This window comes from Periplaneta americana, unplaced genomic scaffold (assembly GCF_040183065.1).
Source record: "Periplaneta americana isolate PAMFEO1 unplaced genomic scaffold, P.americana_PAMFEO1_priV1 scaffold_26, whole genome shotgun sequence".
Lineage (NCBI taxonomy): Eukaryota > Metazoa > Arthropoda > Insecta > Blattodea > Blattidae > Periplaneta > Periplaneta americana.
The window spans coordinates 773239-786908 of record NW_027185507.1 but is presented as its reverse complement, the minus strand read 5'-3'; the positions used below and the strand labels follow the sequence as shown (position 1 = coordinate 786908).

Genomic DNA, 13670 nt, shown 5'->3' with positions numbered 1-13670 from the left:
ACATAGGGTATTGCCTTTTCTCTTGACCAATTTCAGTACTGGTACCTATTGCGTCGTTGGCAGTATAATAGGTCCTCCTTTAAGAACTCTTCCCACCCCCACCGTTCAATAGTAAAATGCACAGTCATTCTCATTCTGGGTATGACCTGTGATTAAAAATTTCTGTGCTATGACCAGGGAAAGGAAGTTCATGCCCTGAAAACGTGAAGAATATGTATGCATTTATGCCGTAAAAATAGATAAATATGCTACAAAATATGCATTATCAGTCTGAGAGATTATTTTAACAGAATAATAAGGTATAGGTAACTTACGTTTAGTCTATGGATTTTGAAGTGGTTGCCTCATTGCTGTATGCTCCATTTATGCTGTTACAGTTCACAACTAAGCAGTGACGTATGTTTTCTGTTGTCATTCTTCGCCTGTCGTCTCTCAGCATAGCTTTGTAGCGCGAAAAACTTCGTTCTACGTCACAAAAAGTAAGAGGGGTTTGCACAAAATCTGGGAGCTGTTCTATAGAAATTTTGTTGGTTTTTGGGGTGTTTTTCCTTCGAGTAGGCTATATCTTGAATTTCTTTAAGCTGATAATAGCCAGGGTTTTTGGAAAGAATATTTGCTGTTTTCTCGTTCACTTATCTCCTACATTTCCTGGAACTGATGTTAAACTGGACATTGTTCTATCGAAATCTGCTAAAGACTGCAATAAAGGAATACAAATTGCTAACTTGAGAGGCTTCCCATGAAGGCGTCATCGTTACGTTCAAAATTCATAAACATAAATTAGTCTTGTTTACGAGGTTACACACTTTTAAAAATGAGGGAAAGACAAATAAACATTCATAATATGGAGTTTCCCTGCATAAATGTTAAAATAAAAGGCAAAATATGCACTTTTATGCACAATAAAAGTAATATCATTGTATTCAGAAATTTGTGATTCATGTAGATAATCTTTCAGCATATTCACACAACGATAGAGAACAAATATGCAAATGCATGAACTTCCTTTCCCTAGTTATGACATTATATGATTCAGGTTAGTTACGCAGTACAAAAGTAATGAGGAAATGAATTTGTTCTTGTTTTGTCCAGCACAACTGTCTAAAAACAAAATTACCTGGTTTGTTACTGTGTTTGGCAAACAAGTAAGAAATTTATAGAGACATGTGTCAATCTGATTTGAACTTCTTTTGGCCAAGCCCTCATGTCAAAAATAACAATGGCCCTGGCTGTTTGTGATGTCATTCATATATATATTTTCCCCTCCAATTATTTATACTCGCTTTATCATCTTTGGTCACATCGTGAGTTAATCTTCTGGGTGAAATCCGAAGGCCTGTGTACTATTGTTGAGACTAGTTCTATTGTTGTGAACTAGATGGCGACTGTATATGTATTACTGATTTGTTATGGACACTGCCTGCAGGATCACATCCTATGGCTGTTTACACTGCCTGCTCAATCAACGCTTATGTGCGAGTCTTGAAAAAAGTTATTTTGCCACTAGGTGGCAGGTAGTGCCCACCACTATTAACATTATCAATATATGCAGAATACCCTAAAATAACTATTATTACGAAGTCTTAGGTACTAGAAGAGACAAGGGCTTATGGAAACGATGGCCCGGGTGTCCGAATCCTTCCGCAATGCTTAATATGTAATACTATTAATACTGAAATTAAAACTTAATTTTTTTTCTAAGCGATACTACATCCAAACAAGTAGACCTATACTTGCTTTAGGCATTTACTAAAATTATTATTAAAATCAATTAACGTAATAAAAATAATATTTGAAACTTATATAAAATATTTCAACAAGTTTAAACATATTTACGAAAAAATATATGCTTCCTTTAACCGAGTTACAAGATTATTGGAAATCACGGTTTGAATTAACGACAGTATGTGGTATCTTCCTGCAGTATCTTCCAATCCATGAAATTGTTATACGGACACTTGGTCTACTGTTTTATTAAGTTCAGTATTGCCACAAAGTAACTTCCCCATATATAAAAGGCCCATTTGAAGTGTGATAAATTTTGCGCTCATTAAAAAATTCTCCCCCGTCCCAGAAAAGAAATGCCGAGTAAAATACTGTAAACAGATAATTTATCGCTTATGTTGTGTACAGTAAAAAATTTGTACACATTTTTCATGAAACGTATTGTTGGTCCTGCTTCTGAAAAATTTACCCGAGATGTCAGACGTAGGACTATATGATTGTCCTTCATATAGTCCAAAGTGCTTGTAACTTCCAGTGAAAATGTCTGTACAGCATAAAGAACGTTAATTTCCTCAAAGGAACTGGGTTCGACATGCTTCCTCATTAGAAATCGAATGGGTTTCACAGCTAAGTCCTTTTGTATCCTGTATATTTCCTTGATGAATTTTGAACTGATCATTCCTTCTCTGTCTGCTATATCCTGGTCTAGAAACTGTGAACGGATGTTTTTGATGATGTGACAGTAATCAAAACTTAAATATAAATTATGTTGCAAGTTACATGGGTGTGCTACGCAAGGCTGTAGATCTCCGCTGCCTAAACCCTTAAACATAGCAGTATTAGTTCTATGGTTATCAGTTACAAGCCAAAGCACATGAAATCCAAGTCTTTACAGCTTTCAACACTTGCTGAACTAATAAGAGCAGATCATTTCCTTGCAAATTTCGTACCATGAAATATGCTGCCGGTATTGTGTACTTGGTAAATAATCCATGAATAACTAAACACAGAAGTTTGTTGGCTAAGACGGGATTTATTCCTATTTCTTTATTAGAAACTCCTTCAGCTTCGACTAAACCAAAAATTTTATCCTTTTCTTTATTATAAAGCAAGCTTTCTTTTATTGCCATTTCATCGCATATAAGAGAAACTACTTTCTCAATTTCATTCAATTTTGTGGCTTCTAACTTAAGTGTCTGTTTAATTAAAGGGGAAACACCAATGCCATATTCCGTTGAGCCCATATGCCTATCTAATATGCTGCGCAACGGTGCTTGTATTAATTTCAAATTTCTTCCAAAGTCGTAGCCTTTAGGAGGCGATATTCGCCAACATAAGCAGTACCGAATAATTGGCTCGGACCATTTTGGACGATTTTTTTTTTAATTTCTAATTTGATCCAGTATATATATGCAGCCATTTTGTAGCCATCATGTGCTGATTCCTTCCTGTTATCTACTGACTTTCTCTCAGGTAGCTCAGTTGGTAGAGCAACTGGCTACGGACTAGAAGGTCCGGGGTTCGATCCCAGGTGGTGACAGGATTTTTTCTTGTTGCCAAACTTTCAGAACGGACCTGAGGTTCACTCATCCTCCTATAAAATTAACAGGTCTTTCCTGTGGTGCCGACCACACCACCTCATTCTAGTGACGAGGTCATGGAAACCATGGGGCTATACCTCCATGTCCCCTAAGTGCCTTCATGGCATATTACAGGGATACCTTTACCTTTTACCTTTTACTGACTTTGTCTCAGTATAGCTATTAATTTCTTCCTTCGCCTCTTGAAGTTCCTTCTCTATTTCCACAATTTTGTTTTCGAGTCTGTACACTTTCGCTCGAAGATTTTTATTTAATTTTTTATGGTATTCCAGTTCACTTAATCTTACAGTACTTACTTGAACAGCAATATGTCTGGAATATACGTTTACATCTGCCTTTGTCTTTTATAATTTCGGCTTCTATGTCTTTCTCACGATATTCGGCTTCAATGTCCTCCTGACATTGTGCAGCCAATCTTGAGACGTTGTTCTTCTCGGAGAATGATGAACTTGAGTTTCTGACTTTTCTCTTCCTCTTGTTAGAAGGTTTCTTGTATGAAGGATATCCAGGAAATATACTTGGTATCGACAAATTTTTCAGTTTCCTATATTTTGTATCTTCTTTAAAATCTTCTTGTTTGAAGTGTAAACTACACACACATGAACGATCAGAAGGAATCCACTTACTTCCTCTTTTGTCACCTTCTCTTGATATAATATTTAACCTTTAACCACTTTTCCCGCAGCTCACTATTAGATGAAAATTCATGAAATGATAATCTTCTGAATTTCAATTTTCCTCTGTGCGCTTTGCAGAAAGGGACACAACAAGACACCATTGCAAATATAATTAATATTGTTATTTCAGGAAACCAAGTTTTATATCTCACAAAATTAAATGTATTTCAAACCGAATGTTCCTTTCTTCCAATGTAGCCTATTTTAAAGAAGAAAATCATATCATTAATAAACAATAACTGACAAACACTGTAATTACTTCTAAGATGTCAAATAAGACAGTATAATTAATTCTACACATTTAGTACAGCCAATTCAACGACAGTTACTTTCGAAACTGGACAATAATGTCCACGCGAAACTCAATGCTAAGGAAGAGGAATGAGCAGGCAGTTATGCAGCCAAAGGATGTGATCCAGCAGGCAGTGGTTATGGAAAAGATTTCGATGATGAATGAGACCGGTGATATTCAGAGACATTGTGGCCCGAATCTCCTGGCATTTGGCTTACGGTTGAGGAAAACCCTCACCACAGAGGTGGTCATATTCATATATTGTGAGTTTGTAACAGACAGTTTTCTTTTATAATATAAAGATGAACACTCACCACAAGATGAAAGAAGTAGCCTACGACCTGAAGATCAGAGTAGCACAAAACTTTGCTTGGAGCCTGTTTTGCTGATTCAATATCTTTAGTCTTTGTAGCCCTTGATGTTTCTCTTCTTTATATCTCTATTATAACTTTCTTGCAGGTTTAATTTCTCTGTTTCTGTACTATTCTTATATGCAGTATATATACAACATTGAACTTTCTTAGGGATATAAAATATGAAGGATTAAAGTGAATTAAATACTAATGTGTAAGAATATGCACGATGATTAATATTTCAATACTACATCGATGGTGAAGACAAAATTAATAACAACATTATGTTTAACACAATGCAGGCAGCATTATGCTACCATTATTGTAAGTACTGCAAGGTGTGCAAAATCTAAACTCGAAGCATGGATATTTTCAGTGCGAAAGTGTTACAAGTCAAAATGGAACATTGCTTTTAGCAACAGTTGAGAATGGAAAACTGTTACATTGTAAAATATAACACTTTCCAATTGAAAAAAAAAAAAAAAAAAAAAAAAAAAAAAAACTAAATAGCATAACTTTAAAACTGTTATATGTGCATTTATGTCCTAGTAGGAAATTTTTAGAGTTGTAACAGTTACCCTCATCTAAAGATTAAGAAGATTAAAATTGAAATAAAACCTAATAATTTTACCCTTCTAGGGAGAAGATCTAAAAATATCAATATTCATGCACGTACAGAAGAATTATAGAAACACATACTTAGTGGTCAGTAATAATAATAATAATAATAATAATAATAATAATAATAATAATAATACATTATTCAGCGTGGCAATTAATGTTTCTATATACATTCTCCTAATTGAACCATTGAGCAAAGTAAACATAATAGCCTATTACATTTTGTCTGAAAGAACAAGAAAAACGTTCTTCATTCTTTACGATACCACCTCTTATTGCTTGTAGAGACACAGTTTGTAGAGCGACATGATACCGCCACTGCTTGCCTTCAGTACGTGAATGAAACACACAGCAATGTACAGTAAGCTCCTCGTACCCGTTTGAATGTCTATGATTACACGATGTAATCACGACACCCACTTTGGTCACCGCTGTACTAGAGGATGAGAGGAGAGGATGCGTAACTATTTTGTATACGAACATATCTGTACCTGCGCTGTGATGTACTTTGTATCAGACAACCTCATTCCAGTTTATAGGTAGCTGAATTACAAAGCCTAATTATTATTATGGGGTGTATACAGCAGTAGCGGCTCGTGCCTGAAAAAGTAGGTGAAGCACAAAATTGTTGCAAGGTTTTCAAAGCTCATGTAGGCTAGTTGCATTGATAATCGGAAGTCTATGTAACTAAAGTAATTCTCTCCCATAAATTCCCATGCCCTTCAATCGTGAAAGTGATTTAATTGTATTTATTTCTGTCAGTTATCAATGCACTTACCGGTACATGTCAATTAAGATATGAAGAGTCCACTGCAAGAATGATGGATGTCATTTGGAATATATTTTTCAGGAGAAGCAATTGAAAGTTTGAAATGCTTAGCGATCAAAGCTTAACTGTGATTTTCCGATCATTACTGGACAATGACTATCAGTGTTAATGCCATATAACTCTCTATGTACAGTCTAGGCCTATATGTCTTAAGCTATACATTAACAGTCTTGGTTCATTTCCGACAAGAAAGTGACATCCATCATTCTTGCAGTGGACTCTTCATATGCTTATTGCTTACCTATCTTTACACTAAGTTGATCCTCCATAGCTTCAGGGCTGTGAACCTGCCAATAACGTTCTCATGGAGGGGCTGTGATTCCATCATCTTGTCCAACATATCTTTTTGGAGCGAAATATTCCCTAACGCTGACAGTCTCTACTGTGACATTGAGTTTCTTTGTTTTGTTTTTATTCGTTTTAAACACGAGAAGCTCCTCTCGACCGGTACGCTAGTAAGACGGTAGTATTAAAATGAGGGAATATAACTTATACACTTCTCCAAATACATCTTTGTGTCACGAAGAAGTCTATTTTGTCCAATATTCTTTTGAGAAGGTTAACTCCATATGTAGATGAAATTATCGGGGATCATCAGTGTGGTTTTAGGTGTAACAGATCGACTATTGACCAGATATGTTGTATTCGACAGATAATGGAGAAAAAATGGGAGTATAAGGATACAGTGCATCAGTTATTCATAGATTTCAAAAAGGCATATGACTCGGTTTTTACCGAATTTTTATGAAATTCATACTGCTGAAGGAATGTAATAAATCAACATTCTGTGCAAAATTTCAGTTCAATCGAACAAATAGTTTCTGAGTTATCAACATTTTAATTATGATATGATATGCAAATTCAAAATGTTCTACGTCAATCACATTTTCAGTATAGGCCGTAAATTTTTTTTTCCTACTTTATTATACACTTATTAATAATTCCAAGTTGTCATTTCAACTTTCAATCACTTTATGTTGAAATAAAAAAAATATTAATTGTGTGCTGCCCATTCCGCTGAAAATTTTGCATATTTTGACTTTTAACAACCATTAACAGGAATATTTTTAATTCTACATAAAGAGTGAAAACTACAGTTTTTTAAGCAGCTTTCGAAGTGTGTGTCTTCCAAATTTGAAAACAATCAGATGAAAATTATGTGTCACAGAGCATTTTGAAGGTATAAAAATGTAGTTTTAAGATAGAGGCAATTTTTTAAAATAAGACATGCATATAATGTACTTACATAACTAGAACAGCCCAGCACCATATGTTTGGCCTTCCTTTTTCTTTTCTTTCTTTTCTGCTGCACCTTTGTTCAATTTTCTAGTTCATTGTGCACTTTTTTGTTTCTCTGCCCTTTTCCATTCACTCGTATGAGTACGCTTTCTGTCCCGCCTAGCCAGAATATTCTTTGCTGCCTCTGTCAATTTCCCCTCCCCAATTGTTATTTTTACAAGTTGACTTTGCAGGCACCCCATATTAAATTCAGCAACTGCACTTGCCACTGCAATATTAATTTTGATTTTTGAGACAAATGTGTCTTTAGGACATTTTCTCCATATAAGAGAATTGACACTCATTCACATTCTGGGTAGCGCCACGTGTACATTTGCTGAAGACTTCAGGACTGGACAGACGTTCGTAAAGGGGTAACAGTGTTATTAGGGTTGCTTCTGATAACTGGAGTTCATGTTCTGGTGACTATGAGGCTCCTCTCCCTTTGCCTTACTCCGGTTATAAAACACCAAAAGTCCAGTCCAGTTGGACTTCTGTCGTGATGAGGCTTTTCATCTGTCGACACTGAATGTGCCAAGGTTGCAACAATCCCCCTCCCTATTGCTCTGACATCAGGCATCCCATTTACAATTGCATTTTCATTTAATTTTCCAACACCCCGCCCGCCAAGCTTAACACCTTGAGATTTATTTTCTTTTACTAAATTTCTCAAACCAGTGCCCATTCTCTTTGCAACATGATTGATGCATTCCTCTTTACTTATTGCAACATCTGCTCCATACACAGCCAGTTTTGACAAATGCTGGTATGTCTTCGCATCCCCATCAGAGAGTATTGTAGTGTATCACATGCTACATTCATTTTCAGTCCTCAACCATAGCCTCTCTGCTGCAACCATCTCCATAGTATTGGAGCTACCTGTGTAATTTTTGTTGCACTCCCCAGATTTTTCATGACCATCTAACCAAAATCTGTATTCTGGAGAATTTTGACCTAGATCAGCAGCAGTGAAAGAACATGCATGGCAAAATTTTGGAAGTCAATACATCTATTACTAACCCTACACCATACAGTGAAATATGGCCACGTTTATACCAGTTACCATCATATGACACTGCTATGTCCATTACATTGCTGGATTTCAGTGTAGGGTCACATACTTCGTGAGCTTGTCATACTGCTCTGAGAGACCGGGAGAGGATTTTTTGGTTATAGCAATCTGTTTCTTTAGCAATTTTGTGAAGATGACTTTGATATGTACCTATTGCCATACCTTTCATGCCACTCACAGAGCAGAATGTCTGCATAGCAGAATAACCTGAACCAGTGCTAACAAAGGTCTCAACCATTTTTTTATTTACTTCAAATGGTGGTCTCTTACTATCAGATATTGTCTGTGGGCTACTGAAGGTCTCACCACAGTTTGTACCACAGGCAATATATTTTACCACTAGTTTGGTTGCAAACCCATTGTTCTCCCTCATTTGCATTTATAAAGCGGTATTGTCACATTCATGACACTTCAGATTTTTTAACAGTTCACCCCACACATTTTTATGAACTAACAAATAATCTGAAGAAAATGCTTGTCCAATCTCACCTGCAGAAGTGGTTTCAAACATCTTTAGCTTCTTGGCGCTTGTTGATACAGAGGTGGATGACATTTCCTAAGGCTCATGGATAGCAGATGGACCTGCCTGACAATTAGGGAGGTTAGATACACCTGGCTGCTCTTGATAGAGGTTAGGCCTAATTTCTGCAGCACATTGTTTTGCAAATTTGCATTTTACAGCATGCTGCGCTTTTCGTGTCCTTTTAGAGGGGCGTTTCTTGTGTGCACGACTTCTAGATAATCTTCCCATGCTGTAATCTCAACACTATAATTACTAGAATGACCTACATTAATTTAGGCCTAGACCCTACTAACTTTGTATGTATTACTAATACATATATATGTGAATCTTATAAATCATTTTATATATAACTACAAAATACTATATATATACACACTATAAATACCAATAAAACCACAGTCACTGAGTAAAATATTATAAAACACGTTGAAATTATCTCACGTGCATGCTCCCACAAATAGTAAACAAACTAAAACCGCCAACCGGATATCAAGTATCAACAAAAGAAGATCTGCTTCCTCCCAGCTGCAAGTAGTGCTGCCAGTACACCACTAGATGGGAGAAGTATATAGTTCTTCATATACACTCGAAAAATCTGCGCCGAATTTGAAATATATCACACAGAATGTTGAGAATGCGAACAACAGAGAACCGCCCACTGCAGCGGACATTTAAGGGATGCGCACGGAGCTTTAAAAATGGCGCTACATTAAAAAATGTAGTAGAAATGAATCGGCCATGAACCAAAGATAATATTTATGGCAAAAAACAAATTTCGACTTTTTTTCAGATTTTGACCAAATTTTCACTAGAGACTTCCCTTTGCATTGATAATCGGAAGTCTATGTAACTAAAGTAATTCTCTCCCATAAATTCCCATGCCCTTCAATCGTGAAAGTGATTTAATGGTATTTATTTCTGCCAGTTATCAATGCACTTACCGGTACATGTCAATTAAGATATGAAGAGTCCACTGCAAGAATGATGGATGTCATTTGGAATATATTTTTCAGGAGAAGCAATTGAAAGTTTGAAATGCTTAGCGATCAAAGCTTAACTGTGATTTTCCGATCATTACTGGACAATGACTATCAATGTTAATGCCATATAACTCTCTATGTACAGTCTATATGTCTTAAGCTATACATTAACAGTCTTGGTTCATTTCCGACAAGAAAGTGACATCCATCATTCTTGCAGTGGACTCTTCATATGCTTATTGCTTACCTATCTTTGCTCTAAGTTGATCCTCCATAGCTTCAGGGCCGCGAACCTGCCAATAACGTTCTCATGGAGGGGCTGTGATTCCATCATCTTGTCCAACATATCTTTTTGGAGCGAAATATTCCCTAACGCTGACAGTCTCTACTGTGACATTGAGTTTCTTTGTTTTGTTTTTATTCGTTTTAAACACGAGAAGCTCCTCTCGACCGGTACGCTAGTAAGACGGTAGTATTAAAATGAGGGAATATAACTTATACACTTCTCCAAATACATCTTTGTGTCACGAAGAAGTCTATTTTGTCCAATATTCTTTTGAGAAGGTTAACTCCATATGTAGATGAAATTATCGGGGATCATCAGTGTGGTTTTAGGCGTAACAGATCGACTAATGACCAGATATGTTGTATTCGACAGATAATGGAGAAAAAATGGGAGTATAAGGGTACAGTGCATCAGTTATTCATAGATTTCAAAAAGGCATATGACTCGGTTAAGAGAGAAGTTTTATATGATATTCTTATGGAATTTGGTATTCCCAAGAAACTAGTTCGATTAATTAAAATGTGTCTCAGTGAAACGTACAGCAGAGTTGGTATAGGTCAGTTTCTGTCAGATGCGTTTCCAATTCACTGTGGGCTGAAGCAAGAAGATGCACTATCTCCTTTACTTTTTAACTTTGCTCTAGAGTATGCCATTAGGAAAGTCCAGGATAACAGAGGGGGTTTGGAATTGAATGGGTTACATCAGCTGCTTGTCTATGCGGATGACGTGAATATGTTAGGAGAAAATACACAAACGATTAGGGAAAACACGGAAATTTTACCTGAAGCAAGTAAAGCGATAGGTTTGGAAGTAAATCCCGAAAAGACAAAGTATATGATTATGTCTCGTGACGAGAATATTGTACGAAATGGAAATATAAAAATTGGAAATTTATCTTTTGAAGAAGTGGAGAAGTTCAAATATCTGGGAGCAACAGTAACAAATATAAATGATACTCGGGAAGAAATTAAACACAGAATAAATATGGGAAATGCCTGTTATTATTCGGTTGAGAAACTTTTATCATCCAGTCTGCTGTCAAAAAATCTGAAAGTTAGAATTTATAAATCAGTTATATTACCGGTTGTTCTTTATGGTTGTGAAACTTGGACTCTCACTTTGAGAGAGGAACATAGGTTAAGGGCGTTTGAGAATAAGGTGCTTAGGAAAATATTTGGGGCTAAGAGGGAAGAAGTTACAGAATGGAGAAAGTTACACAACGCAGAACTGCACGCATTGTATTCTTCACCTGACATAATTAGGAACATTAAATCCAGACGTTTGAGATGGGCAGGGCATGTAGCACATATGGGCGAATCCTGAAATGCATATAGAGTGTTAGTTGGGAGGCAGGAGGGAAAAAGACCTTTAGGGAGACCGAGATGTAGATGGGAAGATAATATTAAAATGGATTTGAGGGAGGTGAAATATGATGATAGAGACTGGATTAATCTTGCTCAGGATAGGGACCGATGGCGGGCTTATGTGAGGGCGGTAATGAACCTCCGGGTTCCTTAAAAGCAAGTAAGTAAGTAAGTAAGTAAGTAAGTAAGTAAGTAAGGTAATTGTCAAATTTGGAAGTATCAGCAAGGCTGACGAAGAACAATATCCTGTAATTACGATCATGTTCTACATCACTTTTTCCACTGTAGCCGCAGTCTGTACTTTCTCCCTGAGAATTCACTTCTACTTTTTGCTACGTTCAAAATTCTAGCATAGTGCAGTAGACCATCTGAAATTTCCACATTAAGCGAAGAAGTGCTTTCGTCATGGCCCCGAAATGATAATTCCTGCTTGCTTAAATACAAAGCAGTGTCGATGACTGACCGCATAACATGTCTGTTTAAACAAACATTTTCAATGTATTGCACTAACAATAGCCTAGCTTTTTTTTCAGGTTATTCCCAATAGTGTTCATATTTTTCTGTAAATTTTTGAACTGCAGCACGCGCTTTAAAAAAATGTTCCGCCGAATTTTCATGTTTTTGTAGAGCAAGACTAACATTATTTTATAAAATCACTGAATCCAGTTTCATTCCACACATGTTTTTTAACTCCAAGTGGTAGGCATGACTAACAAAATAGTATTTCAATGCAGTGGCTCCCACACAACCACTCAGTGATGCTTGCGGTACCATGAAGTTGTAAAATTAAGTTCGTATGATTTACCAGCTTGTGAGTTTAACTTTTTACAGTTTATGTCTAAAATTGGTTGAGTTCTGTCTAGAAACAATAGATATCTCTTATACTGCTCACACCAGCGATTAAACGAGGTTTGAATTAATGTACACACTGTGTCATTGAACGGATTCATTTACACATATACAAAAACTATATGTTAGGTCCTAACACACTTATTAGAAATTAATTAAAAACTGAAATGCACTTAATATCTTCACCTAATAAAGTGATAAGTAAAATAAATTATATTTTAAAAATTAGGCCTATCATAACTGAATAGCTCGACATAGGCCTACCGACACAAAACACGACGAAAACAGACTGAGGAAAGGCAAAAATTCATTCAACTTCCACTAAAAAGACTATGTTCGGAATATCAAACTTTCTTTCCATTGCTTTCATAGTATTAATTTTTAATAGAATTTTCCTATGAGGAACAGCAAAATTGTGGCCAGAAGAATAAAAAATTAAAGGAATGAAGATATCAGCACAAAAATTAAAAACATAAAACATAATAGGACCTATATGGGAAGAAGAATTGACGAAGCAGAATTTTTAGGAAAGAATTTTCTTCAGGACGGGCCATGTTGCTGGCCAGACAAGTAGTCGTAAATCTCCGTGTCACCCATTATACAAAGCGCACCGGCTGGGCTGAAGGCCAAACACTTAAAACAAATCCTGCGACAAGCCCAAGATTTGTTTTAAGTGCGGCAAGAATCCCGACCTCTGCAACCACAACCGCCTATCCCAGATTAGGTATTGCGCCACGTGCAACAGCGACACCCATTATACGGGCCAAGCTCGCTGTCCAAAATATCCAAGGACTAATCTCATAACCTCCACCGATCCCACGCATGTCCCCATAGACACCCACAAACCAATACCGCCACCTATACCCAAACCATCACAGTCCGTCTTCAAACCAACACTACCCAAACCCGAATTGTCTTATGCGGATGCAGCTAAGACTATGACAACCAAGACAACCACTACAGACGATCCACCGACAGACAAAACAACCACGGAACAGCTGGTCGAGGGGGTTCTACGTTCTGCTATGCAGAAAATAGAATCCTACATTGACCTGCAACTAAACAGACTACAGGACGAAATAGTGACATTCACTATTTCCTTACTCACTACAGACACAAACCCCACGAAACGACACACGACACTTGCCACAGCCAACCAGGCAGCCAGACGGCTTCTACGGAAACGAGTAGCCCACCACTTTGTTGGTAACAGGTTATAG

At 36.7% G+C, this 13670-nt stretch overlaps 1 protein-coding gene across 3 annotated transcripts in view; it reads right to left on the bottom strand.

The window, feature by feature from the left end:
* LOC138693957 (uncharacterized) overlaps positions 1–9350 on the bottom strand; it is a 130706-nt gene extending 121356 nt beyond the window's left edge. For all 3 annotated transcript variants that reach the window (XR_011330640.1, XM_069817687.1, XM_069817688.1), the window contains exons 1-2: positions 8938–9350; positions 7345–7605 (exon numbers count right to left, since the gene is read on the bottom strand). The gene's annotated coding sequence lies outside the window, so the exon portion shown is untranslated. The remainder of the gene's footprint in view (positions 1–7344; positions 7606–8937) is intronic.
* Positions 9351–13670: the final 4320 nt, after the last annotated feature.